This window comes from Nicotiana tabacum, chromosome 6 (genome assembly GCF_000715075.1).
Source record: "Nicotiana tabacum cultivar K326 chromosome 6, ASM71507v2, whole genome shotgun sequence".
NCBI lineage: Eukaryota > Viridiplantae > Streptophyta > Magnoliopsida > Solanales > Solanaceae > Nicotiana > Nicotiana tabacum.
Window position 1 is genome coordinate 9,736,794 of NC_134085.1, and position 11,859 is coordinate 9,748,652.

The window sequence follows — 11,859 nt, forward strand, 5'->3', positions numbered from 1 at the left end:
CATTGCTCGCTTCTACACTCACCCTAATTGATACCTTGATATGATATAGACCCGAATTGACTTCCAAACCTTCGTATAAGTATGAAACCATGTTTACATAATAACATCATTTCCATTTAATGTATCCAACTTGTTACACACAAATTATTCACGTTCATAAAACTCCTTACTATGTTCCAACACTCTTAAACATATATTTTCATTTCAAAATAATGTGGTTCTATCCCATAGGTCCCCTTTAATACTTGAATACGTTATTCCCAAATATCGATGACAGATTTTATAATCTTAAATCATTAGGAAATTTTAACGGGGCCTTACATAACTGATTTTTAGTATTGATAAATTCTAACACAATATCACCTTTAGCAACATGATCACGGATAAAATGATGCTTAATCTGAATATGCTTAGCCCTAGAATGATGCATAGAATTTTTTGAAAGACAAATAGCACTAGTGTTATCATACATAATAGGAACACAGTTAAGACATAAATCATAGTCTAACAGTTGATGCATAATCCATAGAAGTTGTGTGCAGCAGTTGCCTACAGCCAAATATTCTGCTTCAGTAGTAGATATGGCAATACAACTTTGTTTCTTGTTATGCCAGGATATAAGAGATTTTCTAGGTAATTAACACGTTCCACTTGTGCTTTTCTTGTCAATTTTATCTCTTGCAAAGTCTGCATCTGAAAAACCTTTGAGATCAAAGACATTTAAGATTTCTTACCATAATCCATAGTCGACTATCCCTATTAGATATCCGATAATATGTTTAACAGTAGTCAAGTGGGATTCATTGGGAGTTGTTTGATATCTTGTATATTTGCAAACACTGAAAATAATATCAGGTCGACTAACCGTAAGATAGAGTAGAGAACCAATCATACCTCCATACATTATTTCATCAACACTCTTACCATCTTTATCTTTATCTAAGATGGTTGACGGACTCATAGGAGTCCTCATGGCCTTTGAATTATACATTCCAAACTTTTTGATGAGCTCTTTTGTGTATTTTTTTTGACTAATGAAAATCCCTTTCTATACTTTCTTGATGTGAAGCCCACTGAAAAAGGTTAATTCTCCTATCATACTCATTTCAAATTTCTCTTTCATGATGTTTGAAAAGTCCTTGCATAAAATAGGGTTAGTACTGCCAAAAATAATATCATCTAAGTAGATTTATTTTATTAAATTAGCTTCAGTCGATCGTTTGATAAAAAAGAGTAGTATCAATATTACCTCTGTCAAACCCATGTTCGAGTAGGAATGAACTCAACCTTTCATACCAAGCTCTAGGAGATTGCTTTAGACCGTATATGGCTTTGGATAATTTGTAGGCATGATTTGGAAAGGATTCATTTACAAATCCTAGAGGTTTCTTAACAAACACTTCCTTAGAGATGAGACCAATAAAGAAAGCGTTTTTCACATCCATCTGAAATAGTCTGAAACATTTGTGAGCAGCATAGGCTAATAAGATGTGAATAGATTCTAACCTGGAAACATGAGTGAAAGTCTCCTCATAATCAATTTCTTCTTACTGTGAATAGCCTTGAGCAACAATCTACCTTTATTTCATACTACTTGACCAGACTCAATCAATTTATTTCTGTACACCCATTTTGTTCCAATAATGGATGCATTTGGAGGTTTAGGAATGAGTTCCCATACTTTATTATTCTCAGATTGATCAAGTTTTCCTTCATTGCAGTTATCCAGCTTTCGTCCCCAAGGGCCTCATCCACTTTTTTTTGGTTTGAACTGAGATATGAGGGTATTATTCGACATCTACTTTAGAGATCTTCTAGTTTTCATTTCTTCTCGAGGATTTCTAATGATGTACTTATGTGGATATCCAGGCTCACATTTCTATTCATTTGGAATGACTAATACTGTCTCTTTTTCAATAGGACTCGACTGTTCAACTGTAGGAAGTTCCTGATTATCTACGCGACTATCAGTCGACTGATCCTACTGATCAGTCACCTCATCAGGAGTGTTTTCACCTATATTGATAGATTTTGGAAATATGGAAATTTCCTCATCTTTAGGAAGTTTTTTATTCCTTAAGCGAGGGTTAGTGTCCACAAAAACAACATGTATAGATTCATCAATAGAAAGAGTACGTTTATTAAAAACTCTATATGCTCTACTAGAGGAAGGGTATCTAAGAAAAATACCTTCATTTCTTTTGGGATCAAACTTACCAAAATTGTCTTTTCCATTGGTGTGAATGAAACATTTGCAACCGAAAGGATAGAAATAATTGATGTTAGGTCTTTTACCTTTCCATAGTTCATATGGAGTATTTTTGATAAAGGTCGAATTAAGCATATGTGGATGATGTGACATGTTGTGCTTACAGCTTCTGCTCAGAAGTGGTGTAGAAGGGAGTTTTTCACAATCATAGTTCTTGCCATATCTTGCAAGGTTCTATTTTTGTGTTCTACCACTCCATTTTGTTGAGGTGATCTTGGAGATGAAAAATTGTGGGAGATACCTTTATCATTGCAAAAGTTCTTAAATGTTTTGCTTTCAAATTCTCCTCCATGGTCACTTCTTATGGCAGATATGTAGTAACTTTTTTCCCGTTGTACCTTCTTGCAGAAGACTTCAAAATTCCTTAATGCTTCATCTTTATGACTCAGAAAAATAGCCCAGGTAAATTGATAAAAATCATCTACTATAATAAAGGTATATTTTCTACTACCTATACTACCAGTTCTAGTTGGACCAAAATGGTCTATATGCAAGAGTTAAAGAGGTTTTGTAGTAGAAACTATGTTTTTAACTTTAAAAGAGGATCTGGTTTGTTTTCCTAGTTGACATGCATCACAGATTTGATCTTTTGAAAAATCTAATTTTGGAAGACCAATGACAAGATCATGTTTGGAAAGTTTATGAATAGTATGCATGCTGGCATAACCAAGTTTTCTGTGCCAAACCCAAGGATCATTAATAGAGGCTAGACAAATCTGATTTCCAAGACTGTCTATATTACTGATGGTGTAGATGTTCCTATCTCTATATCTAGAAAGAATAACTTTACCTGATTCATCTTCAATAAACCAACCATGCTTTTTAAAACGAACCTCATAATTATTGTCACATAGTTGGCTGATAGTGAGTAGGTTGTAGCCAAGTTCATATACCAGGTATACTTCGTCTACGTCACATGATGAGCTGAGATAGACTCTTCCAACTCCAATTACATTTCCTTTTCATGTCTCCAAAGGTGATCGTTCCTCCATCTAGTTTGGTGACAGTTTTGAACAATTATTTGTCACCTGTCATATGTCTGGAATACGCGCTATCAAGATACCATTTTCCTTTTCGATTCTTCTTACGGTGTTCCTGCAAAAACAAATTACTTATTTTTAGGTACCCAAGCCTGCTTGGGTCCTGAATGGTTAGTGTTTTGAATATTAGCTTGACTAGAGGGCTTGGGTTGCCAGACCCATCTCCTACCTGCAATGATTAGATGTATGACCAGGTTTTCCACAATAAAGAAGGAAGGGTTATTGGAATTTTTAGAGACTTTTTCTCCTCTGATTCTAAACCTGCAGTGGTTAGAGGTGTGACCATTTTTTCCATAACAAGTGTATGCAGAGCGATTTCTAGTTCTATGTGACAAATTATGAGGAGCAGACTGATTTGATCTAACTGAGCTATGACTGGTGGATTTTCGCAATCCATTCAGTTGGAATTAAAGTTCATTAACTTGATATTGAAGCATATCTCTCTCAATTTCACAGACTTCTAATTTCATAGCCCAACCTTTCTTTTCTTGTTGGATTTTTTGAAGAACTTTCTCAATATTTGCAAGAGCAATATCAATAAATTCTTGAAGTTCATGACAGTTAGGACATGTAGGAAAACGTACCTCGCTTGTTCCTTCGTCTTCCATGAGACCAAGCTTACCTGAGTCTTCATCACTATCTTCTTTGATGGCTATGAAACACATGTTGGCAATTTCCTCATAGTTAGATTCTTCGTCATCACTGCAAGCTCCAAAGGATTTCTTCTTTTGGAAATTTCTGCTTAGTTTCTTTTTTAGTTCAGGGCATTCGGCTTGAATGTGTCCATGTTTTTCACACTCGTAGCATCTTCTGTCGTTTTTGTCATTTTCATTATTCATCTTCCCTTCTCTGAAATTTGATTTAGCTCTTCTGCTATTTTTGTTTTTCCTCATCATGCTTATTATAACTTTAGAGAGCATAGTTATGTTCTCATTTTGTTCTCCTCCTTCTTCTTCATTTTCTAATTCAACTGCGGTTGCTTTGAACGCAAATTTCTTCTTTTTTTCTTGCTGGACTTGCCTGTCTAAATGTGTTTTCTCAAACGCAATTAGAGAACCTCTGAGTTCATCATAGGACATTTTGTCATCCTGACATTACAAAGCAATAGCTTTGGATTGCCAAATTGTGGGAGACTTCTCAGAATATTTCTGACGTGTTCTCCACTTATGATTGGTCTACCAAAGGATTTTAAGTCTCTAAGGATTTTGCTGAACCTAGAGAACATTTCCTCCACTAATTCTCCATCCTTCATTTGAAACAATTCATAATCTCGAACCAGGAGATTAATCCCTATGTCTTTCACTTTGTTAGTTCCTTCATATGTGACTTCTAACTTATCCACATTTCCTTTGCAGTTTCACAGCTAGATATATTTTCATATTCTTCTCTGCTTATGGCATTGTACAGTAGATTTTTTGCCTTGGCATTCACTTGGATAACATCTGCTTGTTCTTCAATGTAATAATCTAAATCAAGAGGATCAGATGATACTATGATTTCACCGTCTTTATCCTTCTTTGGCGGAATTGGAAGATTTTCCTTTTTAACCACACGCCAGACCTAATATTATATGACATAGTGTAGGCCTTTATGCGCACTTTCCAATGTGAGAAGTGTTGACCGTTGAAGTAAGGAGGTCTACCTGAGAAGTTCCTTCTTAAAATTGTGCTCCAACAACTATGTTTGATGCCATGATCTTTTTCTCACTTGATATTAAGAAATATTTGTGAGTCCTCGCTCTGATACCAATTGAAAGTACAAGAGGGGGGAGGGAGGGTGGTGAATTATAGCCTATTTGTAAAACTTAGCTAACTATGTAGGAAATTAGTCGACTAAACTTCACACAGGAATTAATCGCAGCAAAAATAAATTGAGCAAGCAAAAAAGTAAAGGAGACGCAACAATTTTTATATTGGTTCAGTACTGGTGTGGCACCTACGTCCAATTCCCTTGGGTCACAAGGGTTCTCTTAGATCTTTAGTAGGCTTTTACAATAGTCATGGTTTTAGTACGTTCACCACCAATGATATATAGCAACAAGGTTTCTTTCTAGTGTTGACACAACTCTTGTTTTATTTTCTAGCTCTTCCTATCTTTTGCAACACTTGTAAACTTAGGAATACAGTGTTTGTACTAAGAACTAGAAAGGTGTAAAAACAGATGTGAAGTTGCATGATCTTTTTGGTCCTTCTACTTCTTCTTTTATAGCTTGGTGAGTCTCCTGGGATCACATAGCAGCAATGATTGGAGGCTTTTCCTTGTGAGACATAGATATCTAAGAGTGAGACCCAAGGTAGCCACATGAATCTATCTTAAAAAGCGTGGCTAGATTCATTCTTAATCTTGAAGAATTTATTCCTTCACTTATCCTTGATTAGAGCTTCCGCAGATTGTCCTTGATTTGCTCTCTAGCCGTGATTGGCTCTCTTTCCTTTCTTGCGCGCTTGAGGATCTTTAGCAAGTCTGATTGATTGACTTTCCTTCCTTGTTCTTTGATTGATTGATTCTCTTTCCATTTGATGCAAAGTTCGAAATACATAATCATTGGGTTCCTCTGATTTCCGGTATGATTTTCTTTCCTTTCATCAATGTCGTTGCTCTTTGAATATGCACACAATGAGATGTCATTAGTCAAGGCTCTTTTAATTATTGATCATTACTAAAATTCTAAATTTAACAGTACGTCGGGAGAATGCTAAAGCCTACAAGACATTTTCATCCAATTAATTAGCTACTGTCATTTTAATCCAATTAATTAGCAACCATAGGTAATTCGAATTACTATGTGGAATCGAATATCAATAGGATTGGTGAACCACAACCCGAGAATACTATCTGAAGTCGAATTCGTAAATAATTATTTCCTTGTTTGTTTGATTGTTATTACTTATCAATTTTTGCAATAGTGATTATTAACGCACCTTCAACTTCATAACCTTTAATGAATAAGAAATTCTAGTTTGCCTAGTAAGCAGTTAACGGCAAGTGTCTTTGGATTCGACATCCAATTCTAAGTCACTTTAGTATTTATTGACCATGTATACTTGTGTGCTTTAGATAGACAAGTTTTTGACGTCATTGCCGGGATTTAGAAATTAATTGCTTTTCTATGTTGAGCTTTTATCTGATATTTGTTTAAGTTTTAATTTTAATTCGTCTTTATTTGTGGCATCTCCAGTATTGATTCTTGAAGACCGACTTGAAGAGTTCGACCCCGAGCACGGAATAGCTTTCAGAAGCGGTTCAGAGAGGCTAAAAGAACATGTGATCTTAAGGACCCGTTCAACTACCTGTAAAGATGGTACAGAACGTGGAACATGTTGTGTGATTGAGGTTGCCAGATCTAACATTGAGAACATGACCAATCCCGGGCCACTTTGAACTTAAGGAGAATACGGTACAGTTGTGCATGGCTGTAGAAACCCCCCCAAATTGAATTGAAAGAAACGAATGTGACCATATCCAATTTATTTGTAATCACATCAATTTTTTCTATTTTCAAAATCGAATAATAAGAAGTCAAAATGAAATTTGGTAAAAATGAATTGGACCGAACAATGAACATCACTGATTGCGCTGGGAGATAACATTGGGAAAATTTTATTTTGTATTTCATACAATTGTCAGTTGTATAAGATAACTTTTTTGTCTTACAGTTTTGTGGACCCAGAAGTACAAGATTAGGGTCCATAAATTTATAAGACAAAAAAAAGCCTCATACAGCTAGCGCAAATTGGACGAGACACGAAATAAAACTTCTCAATATTATTGGTTCCAACACCAGCTTCATTTAAATTTTTTTAAAAAAAATTAAACAGAGAGATCACCAGTCACGTGAACTTTTTCTTTTTTCTTTATCTGTGAAGAAAGTGTAGAGTCAAAGTGAATGCAACAAAAGTTAAAAAAGAAAAAAAAAGGAGAACGGCCATTAAAACAGAACAACAATGAATGTAACAAGAAAATACCCAAAATGGAAAACAATGCTGCTGAAGGCAAACAACAAGACATTCCTCTACTGACTCCTTATAAAATGGGAATTTTTCAGTTATCTCATAGGTATTCTTCTTCCAGATCAATTCTCCTTTTCTTCATTTTTTTAGGTTCATCACTTGAATTTTGATGTTTGATTCTTCCTGATTATTCATATTGGGAGATGCCCATATGGTTATGTTGTTCATCTTTTTGCTGTTAAAGGTTTCTGATTTCTGCAAATTAAAAGATACATATATGAGATTTAGAAGCAACTTCACTAGGTGTCGTCCAGAATACTAGCTGACCCGCACCCAAGGGTGTGGCCTAGTGTTCGATGAAGTATGTTTAGAACTATGAGGTTTTAGGTTCGATTCCTAGCAGAGATAAATAACACTAGATGTTTTGGTCCATCTTTCCAAGCCTTGGTAGATACAGTTATTTGCACGGAAACCACGGTTATAAAAAAAAATACTAGCTGACCCCAACCGCCCCAAAAAAAAAAAAAGAAAAAAAAAAAGAAAGAAGTAGCAACTTTTATTAACCCCCTCTTTAATTTGGTTAAAACTTGAAATACAATTGCAACTAATGGAGATGAACTTCTGTTCCATTAGCTTTTTTGTTCTGGTGATGAGTTTTATATTTGATGCTTAGCTGATATTCCCAATTGATTCAAATTCTTGATGAGCGAGTGCAGAGTACAGACAGTGGCAGTGAACCAGTTACTTATGTCCCAGCCATCATCTAAAACTTCAAGCGAATTGAATTTACTTGTGTTAATATATTGATAATTATCTCATCCTTATTTGCAATTCATTTTAGCATTGAGTTTAGACATCCTATGATTGCATAGTCCTAAACATATGATGGTTAAAGATGGAAACTGGTACTTATTGCACTCTTAATGTTTTTCAGGGTTGTATTGGCACCATTGACAAGGCAGAGATCTTATGGCAATGTTCCTCAGCCACATGCTATCCTTTATTACTCTCAACGAACCACAAAAGGTGGTCTTCTAATAGCAGAGGCCACAGGAATATCTGACACTGCCCAAGGGTAACTTCATAGTTGTAGTTACTAACAAATACACTTTCTAAATACTGCTAAAATGTCTTTTTATTGAAGGTACAAAGATACACCTGGTATATGGACAAAGGAGCAAGTTGAGGCCTGGAAACCAATTGTTAATGCAGTCCATGCCAAAGGAGGAATCTTTTTTTGCCAAATTTGGCATGGTGGGAGAGTTTCCCATAAAGGTAACTGACTTTGCTACCAATCATTTTATCAAATCATATTTGAAGCTTTGAGATAACTGTCTCACTAAATGTAAACTTATGTGCTTCTTAATTGACTCCTTTTGTTCAGATTTTCAGCCCAATGGATAGGCTCCTATTTCCTGCACAGACAAACCATTAACACCTCAAATTCGTGCCAATGGTGTGGATGTTGCACAATATACACCACCACGGCGGTTGATGACAGATGAAATTCCTCAGATTGTCAACGATTTTCGGCTTGCTGCTAGAAATGCCATTGAAGCTGGTAAGAGACTTGACCACTTTTTGGAAAGCTGCTTCAGTCTGAAATTCTGGACTGGAAAATGGTTGCAACATATTTTGCTACGTTACTGCTTGAATAATTCCGCTGACTCATATGATGTGTAGCGGATAAAAAGTTTCCATTTGGTGAACTTGGTAAAACAGGATGAACTTCCGACATGTTTTATGTAGGAAGAGGTTATCTTTTCTTCAAATATGTAAAATCCTTATATGTAGAGTCTGCTTCACATATCGTTCAGCTGGCGCAACTTACTATATCTGAACATTTGATTAGAACTTTTGCTATAAACAACAATGTAGTGTGCGTGAACACTGTGACACGCACGGTCTAAATGGCTCTTCAGAATGACCAGAATGTCTCACTTTTCAGTTATCTCCATTATGGTTTCCTAAGAATCAGGAGAATTTTTTTTAGGTATAGACGTTTCACGGAAATTTTAAATATTGCAGAGCATTTTCTGATATAGGTGCTTTGTTAGATTGATTACATGGTGAGTTGTTAGTTGTGATGTATACTCCTTGCTTTGGTTATCTGTCCCTGTGCTGTCACATCAGTATTGTCGTCAAATTAACACCCTCCCTTGAACTAACTTCGCTTATATTTGTAGGATTTGATGGGGTTGAGATCCATGGAGCTCATGGCTATCTAATCGACCAGTTTATGAAAGACCAAGTCAATGATCGAACTGACCATTATGGAGGGTCTTTAGAGAACCGTTGTAGATTTGCTCTAGAAATAGTTGAAGCGGTTGGAAATGAGATAGGAGCTGACGGAGTTGGAATAAGGCTTTCACCATTTGCAAGCTACATGGAATCAGGAGACTCAAACCCGAGCGCTTTGGGACTTTACATGGCTGAATCCTTGAATAAGTATGGCATTGCTTACTGCCACATGGTTGAGCCAAGGATGAAAACAGTTGGGGAAAAAGTTGAATGTGCTGAAAGCCTTGTACCAATGAGGAAGGCATTCAAAGTTACTTTTATGGTAGCGGTCGTTATGATCAAGGAGAAGGAAACGAAGCTGTGGTTGAAGACCGAGCTGATCTTGTTGCGTATGGACGTCAATTCTTAGCCAATCCAGATTTACCAAGGCGATTTGAGCTCGATGCTCCTCTCAACAAGTATAACAGGGATACATTCTATACATCTGATCCTGTTGTTGGCTATACTGACTATCCATTTCTGGAAACCACAGCATGATGTCAAGGAAGCATCGGATACGTTCTTTCTTTCTTTCTTTTTTTGTTTTATTTTTGTTGTTGGAGAGAGGGGTTCGCCAGATGCTTCATATGTCTCACATAAAAAGTGATCTATCAATAAAGATCACTAGCATTTTATGCACTTGACTTATGTATGTTTTTTACATGTTTCCTCTCATGTGTTTTATCTTTTCTATCGAGAGAGAACTTATAACCAACTCAACTCCAACACTAATTCGACTCTGAACGAATGTACGTATTAAATAAATAGTACTCCCTCCGTTTCAATTTATGTGAACTTATTTCCTTTTTAGTTCGTGCCAAAAAGAATGACCTCTTTCCTTATTTGGAAACAATTTACCTTTACACAATGATTTATAGCCACACAAAATATATGTGTCTCATTTTACACCACAAGATCAAAAGTCTTTCTCTCTTTTTTTAAACTCCGTACTCAGTCAAATGGGTTCACATAAATTGAAACGGAGGGGTAAGAGAGAAACCTAATTGCCCTAGCTCAAGTGGCAAAGGATGGTGGATTTGTGTCTTAGGGTCACAGGTTCAAGGCCCCACACCATGTAAAACAAAGCCTGGTATTTAAGTGGAAAAGGGTAGAGGGGCGTGCCCATTATTCACCGAGTTTCGAAGGCTCCGGTTGGTCCAAAAGATCGGCCCCAAACGAATTTCTCGGTCATCAAAAAAAAAAAAAAAAGACCTACTTATGCTCCAAATTTACTCAAAATAAAGAATGGAAGGTGTACTCTTTAAGTTCAAGGAATGGAAGGTATACTCTTAAGAGAGAACTTATAATCATGTCTCCCATCATTCATTATCTCCGAACTAGGGGTGTGCATTCGATTTATCGATTCGATTTTGATCCTTATCGATAATTACTTATCGATTATCGATTTGTACATATGCTTATCGTTATCGTTTCAATAAGGTTTCGATTTTTTCGATTTCGATTTATCAATTTTGGGAGCTTATCGATTCGGTTATCGATTACACCAATAAGAAAATTTGCGGGATTCCACGAAAAGTATATCGCTATAAACGCACCTAACTAATATGGACAGAAAGAAGCTAAAATAAGACGAACACCGTTTATAACATAAAAATTGTGTCAACAAGCACATGCAACAAAACTAAAGTAAGGGATCAAATGTATGTCATCAACACTCCAACGGTATAAAAAAAAATACATCATCACGGCTAATTCTGTTTTCCATTAATTTGAACTTCATTCTCTTGATCTTTAAATATGATCATTCCTTAAATGTGGTAGAGGAAATAATAGAGTTAGGGACTTAGGATAAAGGAAAGGGTATTATAGAATAAGGGTAAAAAAAAAATATTTTTTTTTGTCTTTTTAGTATATCTTATGGGTGACGCATTCTATATAGATTAAGGAAAATGATATTGTATAGCCGCTTTCAAAATAGTAGCGGAATATATATATATATTCTGTATGTTATATTAAAAAATTATAGTAAAAATTTTATACACTTTTTCTGCTACCAAATATCTTGCGTAGGCTAAAAGTGATAATACCCCTATAGATTAGCTATAAGATATTTGTGATAAATTAATTAATCTACACAAATAGGTAACAAGTGTCTACACTAGGGGTGTGCATTCGATTTATCGATTCGATTTTGACCCTTATCGATAATTACTTATCGATTATCGATTTGTACATATGCTTATCGTTATCGTTTCAATAAGGTTTCGATTTTTTTGATTTTTTTGATTTCGATTTCGATAACAAATAATCGATTCGATTTATGGATAAACCGATTCGAATGCACACCCCTACTCCAAAC

General features: G+C 35.6%; 1 pseudogene; it reads left to right on the forward strand.

Moving 5' to 3' along the window:
- Positions 1-7,147: 7,147 nt before the first annotated feature.
- On the forward strand, positions 7,148-10,283 carry LOC107789206 (12-oxophytodienoate reductase 1-like; annotated as a pseudogene).
- The last annotated feature ends 1,576 nt before the right edge of the window (positions 10,284-11,859 follow it).